Source organism: Mauremys reevesii, linkage group 10 (genome assembly GCF_016161935.1).
Source record: "Mauremys reevesii isolate NIE-2019 linkage group 10, ASM1616193v1, whole genome shotgun sequence".
NCBI classification, from domain to species: Eukaryota; Metazoa; Chordata; order Testudines; family Geoemydidae; genus Mauremys; species Mauremys reevesii.
In genome coordinates, this window is record NC_052632.1 from 41799426 (window position 1) to 41822404 (window position 22979).

General features: G+C 44.3%; 1 protein-coding gene and 1 non-coding gene across 2 annotated transcripts in view; one reads left to right on the forward strand and one right to left on the reverse strand.

Moving 5' to 3' along the window:
• Positions 1–22979, reverse strand: part of MYO9A (myosin IXA) — a 467296-nt gene that overhangs the window by 142247 nt on the left and 302070 nt on the right. The window lies entirely within an intron of this gene.
• On the forward strand, positions 20537–20639 carry LOC120374176. Its single transcript, XR_005585913.1, has one exon. It is a non-coding gene; the product is annotated as a U6 spliceosomal RNA (small nuclear RNA).

Consider the following 22979-nt stretch of genomic DNA (forward strand, 5'->3'; position numbering starts at 1 on the left):
CCTTGTTTTCTGTTGCTTATAACTTTTCAAACTAACCATTCAGGATGAAATTTTACAAGGCAGGCATCTGCCTGTATGTGACAATGTAACTGAAGTCTGTCTCAATGCATGTGCAAAAAAGGTGCAAATTAAGGTTGCACCGACAACCTAATTGTGAAGTTTCCTAACTTTGCAACCTTAATAATGTTATTTTAAGGTACTTTTGTGTGTGTGCACGCAATACACACACACACACACACACACACAAAGTGAAGGCACTGTCCTCATGTACCACACTTGTCACTGATAGGCTCCACTCCTCTATAAATAATTCTCATACACCTCAAACGTGTACAAGAACATAATACACATGCCACATTCTTCACAAAACTGAACATTGACCTATAGATTCCTCTAACACCACATCACACAGTTCACCAGGCGCCATATGCTGTACACATGTGATAAAATTGCACGTCTGACTGTTGAGTCTGAACTCTTTATGAGTTTAAACTTAACCCAGACTTGATGTCTCTATCTGAAACTTTTAATCAAAGCTCTGACCTGTGAACCACTCATGACACCCCCCCCAATAAGTAGCCATCTCCCGTTTTTGTCTTCTCCAATTTGCATTTTAACCTGTTTTATCCTGTAGAATCTTGATTGATTATGCATGACCATTATGATCTGTTAATCACTTTGTTTACTTCTGTGTATAAACATTGATGCTCACCCCTAATAAACTTGCCACACTTACTCCAAAGCTTGGCTCTTAAGCTAAGGATGGTGTGAGCCCGTTGATCAACGAATTGTTGTCTGGTCTCTGACAGATCTCTGAGCCTTATACCAACTCCGCACAAACTCGGGTGCTGGAGAGGTGAGTAGGACTTGCTTTTTACCTAACAATTTGGGGGCTCGTCCGGGATTCCTTCTGGTGCGGTGCCTCTGTCCAGTGGTCAGACCACTCATATACGAATTGGCAGGCGCCACGGGAGATTTCTCCCAGCCAATTCAATATTGAGGGGTCGTGTACTGGACAGCAGGATAAACGCCAGTTGGAGGGCTCCTGTCAGACACCATGGGTCAAGGGACTAGCGTGCCTCTTGAGAGTCCGCTGGGGATTGTAAATAAGTTATGGAATGAAGGGAAACTCCCAGTACAGACAGGAATGTCTAGGAGGAAGTTGTACACACTGTGTGTAAGGAATTGGACTGGGTATACCGCGGTATTGGCCGACCCGGAGATGAGGTGGCCTTCGTATGGCTCTTTCGAACAGGCTGCCTTAAGAGGAGTAAGGAGCCAGATCGAAAAAGACCATCCGGGACAGTTATGTTACTGGTTTTGTTGGGACACAGCAGCAGAGCTGTGGAAATCTTTAAAGATTATGGCAGTCAGGTATTCTTCCGAGAGTGAACCCCCTCCATGTTATTTCGATGAAGGGTGTAAACCACGGCATGTTTTAACTCGTCAGTTGGTCCCCACTGCACCTGCCCCTATTCCTCAGCGAGGGGACTCTCTCCAGGGCGCAGAGGGGAATCTGCAGGACTCCAAATTGGAATCTCTGCAGGGTGATAAGGAGGAAATGGAGGAGCACACCTCGGGAGGAGTAGTTACTAGGCAAAAGATCAAGCAGATGCAGCAGGGTGCACACCCCTCTCCTGAGGATAGTCAAGAGGCTGCCCCTGCCAAAACTTTTGTGAGTAGAGAAATGCCTTTACAGGTGCACGACCAACCTTTTGTGAACAATAATGGTGAGATACAACATACCAATATTGTGGAATATAAAGGATGGCTAGAATGGGACTTGAAAGAATGGGGACGGTTGTCAGGGTCCTTTGGGGAAAATCCCCGAAAGATCATTGAACTTTTAGAAAGATTGTTTTTAAGTCATAATCCTACTTATACGGATGTAGATCAGTTGTTAAGCAGAGTTTTGACCGGAGAGGAACGTAGTAGATTGTGGATGGCAGAAAGGACATGGGGGGATAGCAATGTGGTTAATACCACTTGGATGGATAGGCGGGATCAAGCCGCTGGCTGGAATCCCCTAGACTGGAATCAGCCAAGGCTGAATCAGCTGCGGATAGATCGAGCGATTGTTAGAGAGACTCAAAGAAATGGCTCGCCGCTCGCCTAATCAGGCTAAGTTCATGCAGATTCGGCAGGAATCTGATGAGCCACCCAGAAAGTTCTGGTCGAGGCTATTGGAGGGGGCCCGAATGTTCACTCAGATGGATCCTGAGAGAGAAGCAGACCACCCTACTCTTATTTCGTTTTTTGTGAATCAGTCAGTAACCCCTGTAAGGGATTATTTCTTACAGTTTCGCCCTGGTTGGGGAGGTGAGTCAGTCACTTCAGTGTTGGATGTAGCTGATTTTGCATGGGAGAAAGGAAGGGAAAGCAGCAGAAAGAAAGAGAAAAAGGAAGAATATAAGTTGATGGCTTTAGCTTTTCGCGGTGGTATTCGAAGCAGAAGCCGTGGCCGGGGATCTCAGGGTGCTCGGGGGAGAGGGTCCTGGCAACCCCAGCCACCAGGAAATTGTTTTCAGTGCGGACAACCCGGTCACTTTAAACGTGAATGCCCCTGGGGACGCCCAGAGGGTCCGGTCGCATCCGCAGATACTTACACTAGGGACGAATACACTCCTGCACCACCAGCCCAGCCCGTTCCTCAGGCCTGGATCAACTACGGGCAACAGCTGCAGCGAACTCAGCCTTCTCAATGACGGTACCCCGGGGGCGAAGGCAAACAATGTGATGGTCTTATTTCCTTAATGTCTTTAGCCGGCTCTTTCCTCACTTTCTCCCCTCCCAGCAAAGAGCCTCATCTAACCCTTTCAGTCCAGGGACTGCCTGTCTGTTTCCTCATTGATACTGGAGCTACTTTCTCTCTTTTAAATCATGCCCCCTCTCCCTGGCTATCCTCTGAGGTTAAAACTGCAACTGGGGTGGAAGGCAATCCACAGTCTCTGGGACTCACTTTGCCTCTAAATGTTATTTATGCTGATAAATGTTTTTCTCACCGTTTTCTTTTTTCCCCAGCTTGTCCAATCCCTTTGATGGGCCGGGATTTACTCTGTAAGCTTGAGGCTACTTTAACCTGCACTCCTGAAGGGGTAGGATTATTGATGACAGTGTTAGGAGATTCGGCCCTAACTCAGGGTAATTGGGAAACCCCCCCCTCTCTCTCCCCTGACCTCACTGACTTGCCTTCAACCCTCTGGGGAATTTCTGACACTGATGTTGGCCTGCTCCTTTCAGCAGAGCCAGTAAGGATTCAAGTGAAGCCCTCCTTAGACCCCCCGTCAGTTCCCCAATACCCCCTGTTGCTGGAAGCTCGGGAAGGCATCCGCCCCATTGTCGAGGGATTCATTGCACAAAAGCTAGTCCGCCCTCAGCGCACTCCCTGTAATACCCCTATACTGCCTGTAAAAAAGCCTCCTAAACAGGACGGAGACCCTATTCGTTGGCGCTTTGTACAGGATCTACGGGTTATTAATCAATATGTGGTCCCTCTTCATGCAGTAGTTCCTGATCCAGCTACTATCATCAGCCAAATCCCCTGGGATGCTGAATGGTTCACTGTTATTGACTTAAAATCAGCCTTTTTCAGCATTCCTGTACACCCAGACTCTCAATATCTCTTTGGTTTCACCTGGGAGGGACAAAGTTATGTCTGGCAACGACTTCCTCAAGGCTACAGAGACAGCCCCACGATTTTCAGCCAATGCCTCCGCCACGACTTGGAAGGCTTCACCAGTCCGCAGGGATCCACGTTAGTCCTATCGTAGATGACATCCTACTAGGTAACGCGAAGAAGCCGCCCTCCGCATCGATGGTAAGGCACTTTTATTATACCTACACACCAGAGGCCACAAGGTAGACCCTAACAAGATTCAGTGGGTCTCACAGAAGGTCCGATATCTGGGCTTCCTGTTAACCCCAGAGGGGAGACAAATGGACCCAGTCCGCATAAAGACTATCCAAAACTGCCCTCTGCCAAACACCAAGAAACAACCGAGGTTTCTTAGGATTAATTGGCTTCTGTCGACCTTGGTTGCCGTCCTGCGGGGAGTTGAGCAAACCGCTCCACCGACTCACTGCTAACCTTGCTCCTGACCCTTTGCAGTGGTCCCCAGACACGATCCAAGCCTTTCAGTTACTCAAGGACAGTGTGGCCTCCTCCATGTCTCTCCGCCCCCCCAATTACAGCAAACCCTTTCACCTTTTTGTCCACGAGAGGGGCGGAATTGCTAGTGGCGTCCTTACACAGCTGAGCGGGCCCCACCATTTCCCGCTTGCTTTTTACTCCCAGCAGATCGACCCTGTCGCTCAGGGAACCCCATCCTGCACCCGGACTCTGGCAGCAGCTGCCCTGCTGATCACAAAGGCAAAGAGCCTGACCCTTGGTCATTTTACCACGGTCTGGACCTCTCATGCTTTGTCAGCCCTTCTGCGTAGGGGCACAACCCAAGTCTTTTCGGCCCATCGTCAGCAGCAGCTAGAGGCCGAACTCCTAGAAGACACTAACCTAATTTTTGAAAGGTGTGGGCCCCTTAATCCAGCTACCTTGCTTCCTGATCTGCCAGTCCTCCAGGATCAGCACGACTGTGTGGAAGTAGTTCATAGCATCTTACAGATAAGGAACAACCTGTTTGACGTGCCACTGGACAACCCTGATTGCATCCTCTTCTCGGACGGAAGCTCCTTCTATGTTGATGGCAAGCGTTTCACGGTTATGCAGTCACCTCTGAATGGGACATTCAAGAGGCCGCCTCACTGCCAGGCAACTGGGAGCCCAAGCCGCGAACTCTATGCCCTGGCCCGAGCCTGCCAGTTGGCCGCTGGTAAGACCGTTACCATTTTTACTGATAGCAAGTATGCTTTTGGAGTTGTGCATTGTCACATCCACCTCTGGAAGTTTCGAGGTTTCCAGACAGCTGCCGGTAAACCCATTCAGCACCTCCCCCTCATCCACAAGCTTTTGGATGCCCTCCAAGAACCCTCGGTCCTGGCTGTAGTTCATTGCCGGGCCCATACTAAAGATGATAGCCCCGTCACCCGTGGGAATGCCCTGGCTGACGCCTCCGCCAAGGCGGCTGCCGTCTTACCCTTAGCCATGCCCACGTTGGCTATTGTGACCTCCTCCTTTACTCCACCGCACCCCGTACCAGTACCTGCTGCTGAACTACAGTCGTGGGAGAGCCTCGGAGCCACTCTGGTCAAAGGGACCTGGCTTATGCCGGATGGCCGAGCCTGCCTCCTCGCTCCACATACCCGTGGCAGTTCGCTGGCACCATGATAAGGGGGGTCACTACGGCACGCACGCCCTTGTGGACACCATCGCTCGCTTTTGGTATGCTCCAGGCATTCAACCCTACTGCCTGTCAATAGTGAAAGCATGCAGCACATGTCAGCGAAATGGACCTGCTCCGCCTCTTAACAAAATTAAGGGTGGAAGACCTCCGCCTGCTGCCCCATTTCAACATCTTCAAATTGACTTTGCAGATATGCCAAAGGCTTTTGGGAAAAAGCACCTCCTTGTTTTGGTTTGCCCTCTGACTTCATGGGGAAGCTTTTCCTACTGCTAATTGTACTGCTGCCACAGTGGCGAAGATCCTCCTTAGAGACATTGTACCCCGTTTTGGCATCCCTCTCATACTTGATTCAGATCGCGGACCCCACTTTACTGGTAATGTCCTTGGCCATTTAGAACAAGGACTGGGCATTTCACACTCCTTTCATACACCCTACCACCCCCAGTCTAGCGGGAAAGTTGAGCGTATGAATAGGGAGCTTAAGCTTACATTGGCTAAATACTGTCAGGAAACAGGGTTAAAGTGGCCTCAGGTACTTCCCTTGGTCCTGTTTCACCTTCGCACTCGCCCAACCCGTGTATTGGGATTATCCCCCTTTGAACTGCTCTATGGACATCCCCCTTTCAAAGGCGGGGTGCTACCACGTGCTGATGTTTCACTCTTGGGAGGGGATCATATGACCGCGTGCCAGTTTCTCTCCCTACAGGCTCGCCTCCGTACCCTTTGGAAAGCCTCACAGTTTTCCCAGACCATGCCACTGGAAGAACAGATCCACCCGTTCCAACCAGGGGACTTCGTCTGGGCCAAAAAGTTCGTTCGTGGCGACGCCCTCCAGCCGAGGTTTACTGGACCCCACCAGGTTCTTTTAACAACCCAGACTGCAGTGTTCCTGGAAGGACGCAAATCCTGGATCCACCACTCCCACGTCAAGCCAGCCGTAGTGGACCACAGTGATGGACCAGCAGCTCTTGCCACCACTGAGGACACTGCCTCTGACCAGTGGACCAGCTTACCTCTTTCAGACATCAGACTTAAATTGACTCGGAAAAAATGAGAGGACCTTTTATTCTGACAACTGTATGTTTTTTATTATGCCTTTTTAGTTTATTTTCTGCTTATGAAGATAATGCTTTTATTAGATATTCCCACGAGGTTAAAACTCGTATTTTAGGAAATAGAAGTAATTGCTGGGTATGTACTCAATTTCCAGTAAATGCAGAACAGGGACTCCCCTTCACACCCATTCCCCTGACCACTGCTAATATGACTTGGATGCCACCGGCTAGAATGAAAGATCCAGTCCAACACAATCTTACATGGGACAAAACAGGAGTGCCAATTAACAGATATCTCAGGGTAACAAATCAGACAGGATCACTGTGTTTTGTTAAAGAAAAAGGGTCAACTTTTGTGGGAACCAGTAAATGCAACATGTATTTTAATGGCACCGCCTTTAGTAAAAACCTTGGCTTCAAGCCTTGCGCATCCCACTTATCCCATATGTGGATCCCTCACAAGCCTTCTGAGTCAGCTTTTAAGAAACCCTGCTCAGATCACGAGGGTGTCCAACTAATTGCTAAGGGATATACGATTGCCTTCTACAACTGCTCAAGCAGTACTACACTGCTCTTTGAAAACACCACTACCAAATTGTGCCTCTGCGGTTCACACAACGACCCTCTGCATTACCAGGTAACAGTGGTCCAACGGGTGGTGGGTTACCTCCTACTTTGAGAAATGGAATACCCGAAACGCAATGTATGGAACATACTGGGTGTGCGGGCCCAAAGCTTATTACTTTCTCTCCCCTGATTGGGCAGGGTCATGTTATTTAGCATGGCTCACACCACCTTCTCGCATCTCCCTCACCCCCCCCCATTTTCCCCACGTTCGTAACATCCGTGAAACCTTCAGAGATATTAATATCCGTGATGGTTTGTCGTGGCAGCGGTGGGCTGGTCTTATTAGCTTGAGGGGTGGTGTCATCCGTCTACAGGGACTACTAGAATCTTTAACCAATGAGACTGCGACCCTATTTGAGAATCAGGCCGGAGAAATGTCCCAGCTGCGCCAGTTAGCTTTGCAAAACCGAATGGCTTTAGACATAATGTTAGCAGCCCAAGGAGGGACTTGTGCCCTCATAAATGAAGAATGCTGTGTTTTTGTAAACGACACCTACCCTGACACTTTTCAACGTACCAAACATCTAAGGGAAATGGCTAAGAACTACTCCTCTGGCCAGCCACCTTATGATTGGTGGGGAGCCTTATGGAATTGGTTGCCTGGATTTGGGTGGGTTAAAAACCTCTTGGTGGGTATTGTTGGGGCCATAGTAATCCTTATAATACTGTGTTGCTGTATTCAGTGTGTTCCCTCCCTCATAAACTCATGTGGGTCAGTTTATTCTTTTTCTACTTCAGCCAAAGGCCTTACTCTCTTCGAGTTGGCCCAGGCTGAAATTGCCAAGCGGCCCTTGGCTCCTTAAAATGGGGTGTAGCTGTTGGTAAATAGTTATCCCAATAGCTACAAATGGAGGAATGTTGAGTCTGAACTCTTTATGAGTTTAAACTTAACCCAGACTTGATGTCTCTATCTGAAACTTTTAATCAAAGCTCTGACCTGTGAACCACTCATGACACCCCCCCCCAATAAGTAGCCATCTCCCGTTTTTGTCTTCTCCAATTTGCATTTTAACCTGTTTTATCCTGTAGAATCTTGATTGATTATGCATGACCATTATGATCTGTTAATCACTTTGTTTACTTCTGTGTATAAACATTGATGCTCACCCCTAATAAACTTGCCACACTTACTCCAAAGCTTGGCTCTTAAGCTAAGGATGGTGTGAGCCCGTTGATCAACGAATTGTTGTCTGGTCTCTGACAGATCTCTGAGCCTTATACCAACTCCGCACAAACTCGGGTGCTGGAGAGGTGAGTAGGACTTGCTTTTTACCTAACATGACCACCTCACCTGTACTTTGTCCAAATAATTCATCGCTGCTGTGACTATTCACATTTTTTAACTGAGCTGCCATAGTTTTATGATGTTTAAATACAACTAGAAATGTTACTTCCCTACCATAATGGGGAATTGCTCCTTAAATTACACTGCCCTGAGGTGTAGGATGATTCATATCATGTGACGCAAAGACTGAAAATGGGAGCTATCCACCATTTACAAGCAGAATCCCACCTTTCCAAGATATTACCCCTGCTTCAAGCCCTGGAAGGCCCCAGGAAATCAAACCGTAAAATCGCAACATCATTATGTGCTGAAGAGCTATTTTAGGTCAAAGTATTTTAGGCCATTTTAAAAGGCTTCTAAGCATTTTGTTATAATCCTCTGAGTCCTGCACAGTTGGGCTCATGATACTAAGACACCTCATAGCTTTCCCTCTAATTAACTTCTCTTCAATATCACATCCTTTGGCTTCATTCATTCTGCTTGGATTCCCTTTAACGTTTCCTCCCCATCTAAGGTGATGATTGGTCTTGTTCCAGAACTGCTCTCCTTCCTCCCCTGTGTGTATCTGTGTGTGTGTGTGTGTGTATATATTACATGGACTCTTTCTCCTGTGTCCCCTCAGGTACGTGTGTGTGTGTGTGTATATATTACACACACACGTACCTGAGGGGACACAGGAGCAAGAGTCAACGTAAGCTCAAACTTCTCCAGAAGTGCAGCTGCTTTGGTCTCTCTCCCTCCAAATCCCACTTCTAGCAATCTGTTGTTGAGGAAATAATATTCAACAACTGAACTAGTAGAGGCAGAGTGTGAAGAAGAGAAGGAGCCAATGCCAATAAACTACTGTTGAATGCAATCACTACTGAGTTAGCAGCCAGTTCTTGGCGGAAAAGCCCTATCCCACTCAACCACTGCTACCAAGGATTGGGCCCCAGTCTCCCGGTCAGACCAAGCTCTGAACAAAACTATCAGTTATACCTCTCATCTTTTCAAGGTAGCTTTCACAGTGGAGAATAAATCTATCTTCAGATTCCATATCGTCACCCAACACCACAGTATCTGAATGCCTTCCACATAAAATCAACAGCAACAGTGACATCCCTAGGACCTTATGGATGTATTACTCAGAATAATTACAGAATCCAAAATAATCAGCTCATATTTCTCATTCATTTCTTATGGGCAGATTAATCTAATTAGTTATCAAAGATGAAAAAGACCTCTGAATCTATTATATCACCTCAACAGAGCAGGATTGTTCTCTAGAGTACATTTTCTAGTGCTTTCTCCAGTCTAGTCTTATATGGGCCAAGCAATTCAGTTCTTCTTGGGAGATTATTCCACAGCCTAATAGATCTTGCTGATGATAAATTTTGCCTAATATTCGGGTTAAATATTGCTTCTTTTTTCACCCTTTTTCTTTTTAACGTTTCATTTCTACTAGTTGTATCTTCTTATACTACCCTAAAAAATCCCTCTCTCTCCTTAGCTCACTGAGAACTGAAAACAGTGAGTTAACAATTTTGTTACCTGGAGGAAAACTGAAAAGTCAGAAGTTAATTGATAGTTTTAAAAATCTAGTAAAATGCTTGTGGCAAATGGTGCTGAACCTCATGGCTCTGAGACTGGAATCCAGTCCTACACATTAAAACCCCCATCCCCAAACACACTGCAGCCAAAGCAAACAGTATTTGGTCTGGTAATTCCTGGAGCCACATTTTCCTTCAACATTTTCAATTTGAAATCTTCCTATTCTAAGACAGAGTTTTAGTATCTACAAGCCTTCACGTTTAAAAAACAGTGCTATGTATGATGGGCATGTTGCCAAATAGCAAATCAATAGCTTCTGCAGTTTGTTATTTCTCTGCATGTCACATGGAATACAGCTGACTAAAGCATTTTTCAAAAAGCATCCCCATGCTATTCCCAGGTCCAACTAAAATAGAAACTTGAACTGAATACTCAATGGTTGATTACTAATGGTTTTTTTCCCTACTTCACAGTGATAAAGGTAAAATATGCACATACCTAAAATGTACTGCCAGTCTTTAAAAGCGACCTCACGAGAGAAAGATGTTCCATATGAAGGAAGAAATATCTTTTTTAATAATGCAGTTTTTCTCTAAATGTCATATGTAGGGCCCTACCAAATTCATGGCGAAGAAAAACACATCATGGACTGTGAAATCTGGTCTCCCCTCGTGAAATCTGTTCTTGTGTGTGCTTTTACCCTATACTATTCAGATTTCACAAGGGAGACCATCATTTCTAGTCACATGTGAAGGGCTGTTCACACCATAGCAGTACTGTGGTGAAGAATATTGCACATCTGTGGTCCTTTAAATACTGCAGGTAATAACTAGGGCTTCAATCAATTCACATCGTGTTAGTGAACTGCTTATTACTATTTATTATCGCTGTGATTCAGACACAAAATGTAACTTGCTTTTTGAGTTATTTTGCACTGTGATGCACAGATGGTCACAAAATTTATGATTTTAGGATTTCCATGAAGGTTTTTCAGATTGCTAGAGTTCTCCATCTAGGATATAGGAATAGTAATATATACTTTTGGATAAAATCTTAGCATACTGGATGATGAGAAAGATCTTGGAGTCATTGTGGTTAATTCTCTGAAAACATCTGCTCAATGTGCTGTCAAAAAAGCTAACAGAATGTTAGGAACCATTTTAGGAAAGGGATGGATAATAAAACAGAAAAGATCATAATGCCACTATATAAACCCATCATATACCCCCACCTTGAATACTGCATGCAATTCTGGTCTCCCCATCTCAAAAAATATATATTAGAAATGGAAAAGTACAAAGACAGGCAAGAAAAACTATTAGGGGTATGGAACAGCTTCCATATGAGGAGAGATTAAATAGACTGGAACTGTTCAGTTTAGAAAAGAGACAACTAAGAAGGGATATGATAGAAGTCTATAAAATCACGACTGATGGGGAGAAAGTGAATAAGAGTTATTTACCCCTTCACATAGCACAAGAACCAGGCATTGGTTTAAAGCCAAGTAGGTTTAAAACAAACCAGGGCCACCCAGAGGATTCAGGGGGCCTGGGGCAAAGCAATTTCAGGGACCCCTTCCATAAAAAAAAGTTGCGATACTACAGTAACATGTATTTGGAAATGTAAAAAATAACCAGTGAAATAAAAATTAATTTTGAATGTAATAATTTGAAAATACATGAAATACATGATTTAAAAACATTACATGCTTTAATGGTATGTATACATTTGCAATTACATAATGCTTCTTATGAAATCATTTTTTTACAAATTGTTCTGAACATTAATTATACAGCTGCAAATTTTTTCCTCGCTTTCATTTTGGCAAACTCATTAGTAATGTCATCAAAATGTATGTCTTTGGCCATTTCATATTCTATGCTCAATGTGAGCAAATGGTTCAGCCTTTCTTCCCCGACGGCTGAATGCAAACAATTTTTAATCAATGTTAGCTTACTAAATGCACGCTTTCCCAATGCTACCGACACTGGCAACACTGTTAGTAGGCGTAAATAAATAAAAATCTGAAACACATTTTCCAATCCTTTTTTGAAGAGAGAGCATTAAGAAGTGTAAGTGCAGAGGTTATATGTCCATCAACTCTTAAGTTGGAATCTTCTTTTATTTTGTAAAAGATTCTTAGTTCCTCTTTAAGATCTTCTCTCTGGAGGTCTTTTGGATATGCTGTGGCCAAAGTGTCAACAACATTTTCTATAGAAGATTCATCCACTTTATCTGGCGGACACAAAATGGGTGAAAATAAATTTGAGATTTCAGCCATTCTTTCGCCATTCTTCGTCGGGAAGAACACTTGTAATATCAGGACAGTCAAACGTATAGTCTGCATGCCCTGTGTCATCAAAGAATCGCTTGTTCTTCCGGATCCTTGAGTCACTTCTCATTTTTGGGTCAATGCCGAGGCTTGAAGCGACTTGTTTGGCTTCTTCAAAAAAAATTGGCCAAGAATCTTTCATTGTTTGAATTTCCTTGACTAAGCTGCTCACGTGTTTAGCTTCCTCTTCCATTGTTAATTTGGTGCTTTGTAGGACCTTGTTCTTATCATCAATACACTGAAGCACTTTAAACCATATTGTAATAAGAAGTACAAATTCAAATGACTTAAGCCACTTAATCAGTCAACATCTGCCTGGATTTCGGGAGGTAAATGAAGCTCCTCTTCAATTTTAATTAAACTTTCCAGTATGCCTATGTGATTTTTAATTAGGGGGTGAACAGCATCAACTCTTGCGCTCCACCTAGTTATAGATACAGAGTGAAGAGATATATTCGCAGTGGTCTGCAAAAATTTCCATCTCGCAGGGCTAAGAGCAAATACTTTATAGAGTTTCTGAATATTTCCAAAATATGTTTTTACCTCTACACTGGTTTCCATAGCATGGGTGCCACAGAGGTTCAGCGTGTGAGTGCTGCACGGAGAAAAATAGGCTTGGGCATTTTCTTCCAAAATTCTTGTCTTTACTCCCTGAAATTTTCCCGACATGTTAGAGGCATTGTCATATCCCTGCCCTCTGCACCAAGATAGTTCTAAGTCACATTCTTTTAAAAACCTCTATCTGTTCTGCTATATCTGCGCCAGTCTTCTTTTCAAAATCTACTAGTTTAACAAATCTTTCATGCACATCCCAATTTCCATTTTTTTTGCATCATATATCTGAGAATAAAAACTAACTGCTCTGTGTGTGAAACATCAGGTGTACCATCAACAACAATGCTGAAATATCGGGCTTTTCTTACAAGAACAGAGTTTGAAACTTTCTCCCTACACAGTTTCAAGAACTCATTCTGACTACACCATGACAGGTAGCGAGCCTTCATTCTTCCACCAGACTCTGCATTGAGCTACCATCTCTAGATGTTGTTTCACCTCAGTATTGTACGTGCTCACAAGCTTCAGTATTGACAAGAAAAGCCCACAGTTGTCATAAACAGTAGAATGGCTACCACGAAATGGCAGATTATTCTTTGCTAGGAAAAGAATTACTTCAACAACCGCAGTTTATATTTTATGCCATTTTTCCTCCTCCTGTTTAATACTATGCTGTAATGCTGCATCAATGCCTCTTTTATCACTGAGTGTCTGAAATAATTCCTTCCACTTAAATCCACTTGAATCTCCATTAGACAAAACTTAAAGAAGAGAATGACCTGGAGTCATTCCCATTTTTGCCCAGGTGCCCCCGGCCGACCTCACTGAGGCCAGCCAGGAGCACCCACGGGACGATGAAGACGGATACCAGTCCTACTGTACCGTCTGCAAGGCAAGGCAAGGCAAGGCAAGGCAAGGCAAGGCGATGCTGCTGTGTAGCGCTGCAGCACCACGTCTGCCAGCAGCATCCAGTAGACATACGGTGACACTGAAAAAAGGTGAGAAACAATTTTTTTCCCTTTGCTTTCACCCCCCCCCCCCGGACATATACCCCGAACAACCTGTGACAATGTTTTTGACCCTTCAGGCTTTGGGAGCTCAGCCCAGAATTCAAATGGTTTTCGGAGAGTGCAGGAACTGTGGGATAGCTACAGTCGTCAGTCGCCCTTCCCTCCGTGAGCGTCCATTTGATTCTTTGGCTTTCTGGTACCTTGTCTCAGCTCCTCAAGTTTCACGCAGCACTGTGTTCAGTCCCTGTTGTTACTGTTGTGGCGTCTGTCCATCACGGCCTTGGAGATTTTTTCAAATGTTTTGGCATTTCGTCTTTTGGAACGGAGTTCTGATAGATCAGATTCATCTCCCCATACAGAGATCAGATTCAGTATCTCCCGTACGGTCCATGCTGGAGCTCTTTTTTGATTCTAGGACTGCATGGTCACCTGTGCTGATCAGTGCTCCACGCTGGGCAAACAGGAAATAAAATTCAAAAGTTTGCGGGGATTTTCCTGTCTACCTGGCCAGTGCATGTGAGTTCAGATTGCTGTCCAGAGCGGTCACAATGATGCACTGTGTGATAGCTCCAGGAGGCCAATATCATCGAATTGCATCCACACTAACCCTAATTCGAAATGGCAATGTCAATCTCAGCGCTACTCCCCTCGTCGGGGAGGAGTTCAGAAATCGATTTTAAGAGCCCTTTATATCGAAGTAAAGGGCTTCGTTGTGTGGATGGGTGCAGGGTTAATTCAATTTAATGCAGCTAAATTCGAGATAAACTTGTAGCCAGGCCCCAGGCTGAAAGGAGATTAGTCTGTAAAAGGGAGCATTCTGGAACTGATCAGGATCTTATCTGTATTCAGTTTGATTAGACATAGATCTGCGCATTTTATTTTATTTTGCTTGGTGACTTAATTTGTTCTGTCTGTTACTACTTGGAACCACTTAATTAACCCAGAGTATGTATTAATACCTGGGGGAGCAAACAACTGTGCATCTCTATCAGTGTTATAGAGGGCGAACAATTTATGAGTTTACCCTGTATAAGCTTCATACAGGGTACAACGGATTTATTTGGGTTTAGACCCCATTGGGAGGTGGGCATCTGAGTGTTAAAAACAGGAACCTGCTGTTAGCTGCTTTCAAGTAAACCTGCAGTTTTGGGACAAGTAATTCAGACCCCGGATCTTTGTTGGAGCAGACGGGAGTGTCTGGCTCAGCTAGACATAGTGCTGGAGTCCTGAGCTAGCAGGGGTAGAAGTAGTTTGGGCCCATCAGGTGGCAGCTCCCAGGGGGTTTCTGTGATCCAAACTGTCACTGGTATTTAACTGAAAAATTCCTTATGTACCCGGTCTGTTGCGGAACAATTTGAACTGTGACAGAAATTAAGGTAGTTGTTGAAGTACCTGTCACGACAATCGTGCACAGGAGGGAGAGTATCTTGCAAAATGTGTGCTCTAAATTTTACTTTATATCACTTTGTTATGGTTTGACAACACCAAGAAGCATTGCCCACATAGGCGTGCACAGCACATTTCATTAGAGTGTGCACCCAGGGAATTTTATTTATTTATTTTAAAGGTGAACATTTATTGAATACTCAATCATAAAGGACATTATTTTTATTCATCCAACAAATTAAAGATATTAAAACATAACTAAACTTAATTTTTTAAATTAAACAACTAAACTTTACTTAAAAAATGAGACAAAATATCAAATTTTTGCTGTAGTGATAACCAGGCGTATACAAAGATACAGTCAATTTTCATGATCTTTATCTTTAACCAGATAATGAGCTAACCCAAATTGACCAAAACAGATTAAGGTTTCTTCATCTTCCTGCCCTAGAGAATGAGACATCGCTCACCAGGTGTTATGGATTTAAATTCCTCAATCACGTCATTGTAATTAACTGACTAAGCCAATTCTTGTTAAATGCACAAAATCATGAGTGAGTCGAGGTGCTGTTGGGACATTGTACTTCTTAGTTTGTTTTTCACATGTGCTAGTTTCGAAAAGGCTCTTTCACATGAACAGCTTGTCTGCTCCTTTTCTTATCTTAACAATGAACCAATCCATATTTAAAATTAAAAGGGGTATCATATGATTGAATTAAAACGTAAAGCCACAGGATTGTTATGCTATTTCAGCAGAGTACAAGCGACAAAGATTACAAACACTGTAGACACTGCGCTGGGCATGCCTGACACGGCCGCTTATATAGGTCAAAGAGTTTTCTAGAATAGTAGTCGGAGGGGAGGGGAGGACCATGGTAATGTGGCACGGCAATAGTGGAGACGCATGCTGCAAATGAATGCAGGCTTTCTATATAGATCGTATCATGCGATTAAATTAAAACTCAAAGCTACTTTTTATTTTGAGACATTAGGGCAGGCACGGGCAAACTTTTTGGCGCGAGGGCCACAATGAGGTTCCAAAATTGTATGAAGGGCCAAGTAGGGAAGGCCCTGCCCCCTATCTGACCCCCACCCACTTCCTGCTCCCCGACTGCCCCCCCTCAGAACCTCTACCCCATCCAACCCCCACCGCTCTCTGTCCCCTGAGTGTCCCTGGGACTCCCTGCCTCTTATCCAACCCCCCCCCCCCCAACCCCTTACCATGCCGCTTACCCCCGCCCCAGAGCCTCAGCGAGCCGCATCCAGGAGCAGCCCTGGACAGCGTTGCAGTGGCGTGGCTCCGGCGGGACCTGAGCTCCTGCCACTTGGCCCACCAGAGCTTGCAGCCCCGCCCTCTTACCACACGGCTCTGAGCGGGAGGAGCTCAGGTCCCGCTGGAGCCACACTGCTGCAGCGCTGTCCAGGGCCACTCCTGGACATGGTGCGCTGAGGCGCCGGGCGAAGGTGGAGGCGGGGCTATGGGGGAGCCTCAGACATTCTCGTGGGGGCCCTGAAACAAACATAAGGAAGTACTTCTTCACACAACGCTGAGTCAACCTGTGGAACTCATTGCCAGGGAATGTTGTGAAGGTCAAAAGCGTAATTGGGTTCAAACAAGAATTAGAAAAGTTTCTGAAGACTACGTCCATCAATGGCTATTAGTCAAGATGATCAGAGACACCATGCTCAAAGCATGGAACAACAATTTTGGAGAATTGTAATTGTGGGATCCACCTTTTTTCCTCTCTCAGCCATGACTTACTCCTGTTGCTGAGGTTAAAGCAGTGTGTTTTTGTTTTGTTTTTTTTTTACTGTGCTGCAGATATTTCAGTGAGATTTTTGTAATCTCTCCTCATGCCAGCTGACCCAGCAGCAGCTTGAGGGCAAAACACCATGTAAGGCTCATCAGCAACAATGTGTTTTATATTATAACAGGGTTTCACTTGTCTTTGCTAAATATCTTAGCCCATGGCTAGTGAGCATGTTGAAAACTGATTTTGCAATCTCAGACCCTATTTATTCAACCAGTCTTTTAAAGAGTGATAAGTACATGCTCTCCAGAATGAACATTGTTTATTTACCAAATTTCAATGTTACCAGTGTACAAAATGAGATGTCAACTGGAGGGCAATACATTTTTTAAATGGAAATTGCAGAACCTATATTCAAACTTAACCCTACCACCACCACCAAACACTCATCTGAGAACAGATATGTCACGATCCTTTCAGCCAAAGAAAGAATACCTGAAAGTTGTAGAATAAAAAAGGAATGAACAGCTTTGAAAGCAACTTACTCACAGTATTCATTGTTACATGAATGAGTCACGCAAGAAGAAAGATTTCTGATCAGAGTGTAAAAAAGAATAAATAATTTTTTAAAATCTAAGCAGAATAAAGTCATACAATGGTTTTATTATTAGCAGCAGACTCTTTCTTAGACCGTATCTATACTAAAAAAAATGTAATTATTTTATACACCGGTGCAATGGTACCAGTGCTACCAACAGTAAGCTATAACACAGAGCAACCAATGTGCTTATCTGTCATGGAGAAGAGCCCATTTGAACAGGACAAAGGCAGAATGTGGAGTTTAACATGCTCAGTCACATGGGGAGGAGAAAATTCTGGTCAGATGGGTGAGCAGCACATTCCAAGAGAACTAATTACTGAAAGAGGTTAGTGGATGCAATGGCGGAGGCTGTGTCCTGCCTGCTTGGTGGTAGGATGAGAATCACTCTGGCTGAAATAATTGGGGAGATGGGAGGAAAAAGTCTCCTCCTGAATGATAGCATAGTCTTAGTTTATGTTCCAATTCCTGGGCAAGGGCATGCTGCCAGAAATAAGGTCATTATAGTTCTGAATCTAAAGCTTTTGGCAACCCAGCTATAGCAGGATTTATGTGCCTGTGTTTTACAGCCTGGTTAGTATATTTCACTCATGCTTATCATCTGGTAAAGCATACTTCAAGGCTATCATGAATCATCACAAGCTAAGTCTTCTTCAGTAATTTGGAACAGTTGGTTTAAAAATAAATAAATACAGCAAGCAAGCAATCAACTAGAAAGTCTTTGTCCAAGCAGAAATCTAACACTTAACCCTTTCTGACCCATTCCCTTACTTTACTGTCAACAATATCCTGATTGGCATTCTTCCCATTTATACTTATTTTTATTTGGCTCAAAGTTGAGAGCCCATTAGTGAGAAGATTTTTGAATCTGATTCAGTCTTAAACAGACTCTCTTGATATACAGCACAATGAAAACTGTAGTTATAAGAGAGGATATACCTGCAATCTCTATCAGGAGAGGTTGGCTACAAACAGTTGGAAGCAGCATTTTCTTTAGGTAGAATAAGGGATTATATTAAAAAACAGATTCCCTCTAGATAATCTACACTTTGTGATGGGTCAGACAGGACATCACCACATAACACTGTAAGGCTAAATATCATATCACTCTTGTGCTGGACTCTCACCCAAGTCTATTTGCGGCCATGAAAGTATTCTGTAAAAAATCAGTTGTATCACATTGTGGAATGTAGCAGGCATGGCACTGAAGAAAAAGGTGCAGAAAATGTGGAGAAAGAAGTAGTTCGGGGCTATTTAGGAAAGCTGGACGAGCACAAGTCCATGGGGCCGGATGCGCTGCATCCGAGGGTGCTAAAGGAGTTGGCCGATGAGATTGCAGAGCCATTGGCCATTATCTTTGAAAAATCATGGCGATTGGGGGAGGTCCCGGATGACTGGAAAAAAGCTAATGTAGTGCCCATCTTTAAAAAAGGGAAGAAGGAAGATCCAGGGAACTACAGGCCAGTCAGTCTCACCTCAGTCCCTGGAAAAATCATGGAACAGGTCCTCAAGGAATCAATCCTGAACCACTTAAAGGAGGGGAAAGTGATCGGGAACAGTCAGCATGGATTCACCAAGGGCAAGTCATGCCTGACTAACCTAATTGCCTTCTATGACGAGATAACCAGCTCTGTGGATGAGGGGAAAGCAGTGGATGTACTATTTCTGGATTTTAGCAAAGCTTTTGATACAGTCTCCCACAGTATTCTTGCCAGCAAGTTAAAGAAGTCTGGGCTGGATGAATGGACGGTAAGGTGGATAGAAAACTGGCTAGATGGTCAGGCTCAACGGGTAGTGATCAATGGTTCCATGTCTAGTTGGCAGCTGGTATCAAGTGGAGTGCCCCAAGGGTCGGTGCTGGGGCCGGTTTTGTTCAATATCTTCATTAACGATCTGGAGGATGGTGTGGACTGCACCCTTAGCAAGTTTGCAGATGACACTAAACTGGGAGGAGTGGTTGATACGCTGGAGGGTAGGGATAGAATACAGAGGGACCTAGACAAATTAGAGGATTGGGCCAAAAGAAATATGATGAGGTTCAACAAGGACAAGTGCAGAGTCCTGCACTTAGGACGGAAGAATCCCATGCACTGCTACAGACTAGGGACCGAATGGCTGGGTAGCAGTTCTGCAGAAAAGGACCTAGGGGTTACGGTGGACGAAAAGCTGAATATGAGTGAACAGTGTGCCCTTGTTGCCAAGAAGGCTAATGGCATTTTGGGTTGTATAAGTAGGGGCATTTCCAGCAGATCGAGGGATGTGATCATTCCCCTCTACTCAGCACTGGTGAGGCCTCATTTGGAGTACTGTGTCCAGTTTTGGGCCCCACACTACAAGGAGGATGTGGATAAATTGGAGAGAGTCCAGCAGAGGGCAACAAAAATGATTAGGGGGCTGGAGCACATGACTTATGAGGAGAGGCTGAGGGAACTGGGATTGTTTAGTCTGCAGAAGAGAAGAATGAGGGGGGATTTGATAGCTGCTTTCAACTACCTGAAAGGGGGTTCCAAAGAGGATGGATCTAGACTGTTCTCAGTGGCAGAAGATGACAGAACAAGGAGTAATGGTCTCAAGTTGCAGAGGGGGAGGTTTAGGGTTGGATATTAGGAAAAACTTTCTCACTAGTAGGGTGGTGAAGCACTGGAATGGGTTACCTAGGGAGGTAGTGGAATCTCCTTCCTTAGAGGTTTTTAAGGTCAGGCTTGACAAAGCCCTGGCTGGGATGATTTAGTTGGGTTTGGTCCTGCTTTGAGCAGGGGGTTGGACTACATGACCTCCTGAGGTCCCTTCCAACCCTGAGATTCTATGATTCTATGATAATATGTCACTGTTAAATAGCATTCTCACACATGGGATTCTGAAACAAGAAAATTTCTCACTGCTTACCAGAAAATGTCCTTTCTTCTCACAGGAAGCTCTAAATATCCTAGCAATGGTCCAAACACCCGCGCATACCCCATTGCCTGGGATTTTCCACCTGCATCGTGCTATGAAGATAGAACCAAACTCATCTATCAGAGGCAGAGGAGAGCGCCCACTGCTACGCCACAAAGAATCTTCCATATCAAGGTAATTATCACAGCCAAAACTACTTGTGTTTCAGCATAAAACAGCTTCGGCAGCACATATACTAAAATTGGAACGATACAGAGATGATTAGCATGGCCCCTGCGCAAGGATGACACGCAAATTCGTGAAGCGTTCCATATTTTCAGCATAAAAGGAATCAAATAACTGTGAGGCTACGAATACCTTCCTGACAAATGTCCTACTACAGATCATGCAAATATTATTACATCTTCCAATATCCACATCTGCCCAATCTTAATCCATAATCTGGAAACTAATTCCCCAAAGGTGAATTGGATTTGTGGATTTTCCTACTAGATGGAAAGAAATTCTCAGCTAAGTATAAAAACATGGATACATGTTTCCATTTTTCTGTGCAGTCAGGTCCACAGAGTCTAAAGTAGGATTCTTTTAAGTAGTGTGGCTTCAGAGAGGGCAAGAGGAAAAATTAATCCTGTCTACATACAACATTTTTATTAAGTCTCTCCTCACTAAGGAGCAACTGCTTGCAGGAACCTTTCAGCAGAATGCAGCATCCACTGATGCTTGTTGAATTTCTGAAGATGTGAACTGATGACCATGTAGCCATCCTGCAAATCTTTTGCTAGGAGAGCTTGCATAGGATCCTTCTGCTCTCAGACAGTGTGTCCTAAACTTGCAAAGCGTACAAGGCATTTGGACTTGTAGGCCTCTGAAATTGCCCATCTTACTGATCCAGAAAAGGATGCTTTAACAGCCCCCCTTCCCTTGGCAGATGGATGGTAGCAAACTAACAGGGCACTTCTCAGAAGCTAACCCAGGGAGGGTTCTAAGAGCACCCCTTCCTGTCTGAGTGCAACAATCAGGACCTTTGCATATATCATGGACAGAGGGAGGAATATTGAGGTGTTGCAAGCCACAGAGCAAAATGTAGGAATTCCCAGTGTGATGACCACAGCTAGGATCTCTCTTGTGAAACAGGCAGAAGCTGCTGTGGCTTTCAGGGCTACAGAGGCTGCCTTGAAATTCCACCTCAATGAGGTATTAATTCTAGGGTATCCTTCAGCAAAAAGCCCCTTCAGCAAGGACAAGAGGGTCCAGAGGAAGGTGTAGAACTTGCAACAAACTGCCTCAGAAGCGTTTCAAATTATTCAGTGCTACATAGCTTATCTTAAGTGTCCTCCTCTTGAGGCGCAAGCAAGAGAAGCAAATCTGTGCCTTCCCCCTCTCGCCAGGCTTGTCTGGCATTTCAGGGCCTCTCGTGGTGCTGCATAGGCACAGAATTAAACTTGTCTGCTCTGCCTGGTATGCACAGGTTTGGTTCTGTCCCCAAAGCTGCAAGTATGCTGAAAGCACACTGGGCAAAAACCTGGCTCCACTGAAGTCAATGGCAAAATTCCCATTAATCTCAACAGTCAGGATTTCAACCATAGTGAGGGACCTGTGGACCTGCATGCATAGAAAAATTGATATTTTAAAGTTATGTAATGAGCTTTCATTATACTTGATTAAATACCACTGATGAACATACTACCTAGCAATATAGGTGTTAGCATAATAATTCATTAATAAGTTTAGGGACCTGAAGTCCCTTAGAAAGGCTCAAAGATCTAGATAATGTCCCCATGTACTGAATTTTGCATGGACTAGTTTAGCTAAAATCTGCAAAATCACACAGAGAGAGTGTTCTCCCTATTGGCCATAAATTCAAGACTCTGCTCATGAATTGTTCATTTCACAACTTGAAATAACTCGCTCTTAAAAAAATCTGTTCTTGATACACTTATGTAGGGCTGTGTAGGGCTACACTTGTGTAGGGCTGCTGGATACCAAATAATAGGTGACTGGAAATATCTTTTTCCACCTTTGCTAGCTAGGAGGCTATACCCTTTTCTATCAAATGTGGATGTAGCAACAGTGGTCCACATCTTGCCACTTCTAATGCAGCATGTTTTATCTAGGATTGCAGGAGACATCCTGCAACTTATGAAACTTACGATGGAGCCTACCTACCACACAATACAGTCACACAAGAACACAACATATTGGGTCTCTGAGTTTTATGGCTCCCCATTCAGTAGCAAAACTGTTTCTTGGGTTTTTTCCCCCTAATTTTTAAAGCCCTCAATGGATTAGGGCCAAGATATCTTAAAGAACCATTTTTCCTCCAAGACACACCTTGACAGCTCTGGATCAGCCACAACAAAACTCTCCAGAGTCTGAACATTCCTGTCTGCAGGACCTTGACCATCAGAAATTAGAATAAGCCAGAGTCTTGGCACCTTTGGACACAACACATGACCAAGTAGTTTGTACAAGCCCTCCTGTAATAAAGGCAATGTAATGGCTGCCTATGCTTTGCCTTAAAAAAAAAACAAGCGCGAGAAACCCCACCCTCACTGGGAAGCAGTAAAGACACTGGAGGAAGGGAGAGTGTGAACTTTGAATAAATGTGGCATCTAGATAGCATGGCAGTGAGTCCACATAAAGGCAAGAGAGAGACTT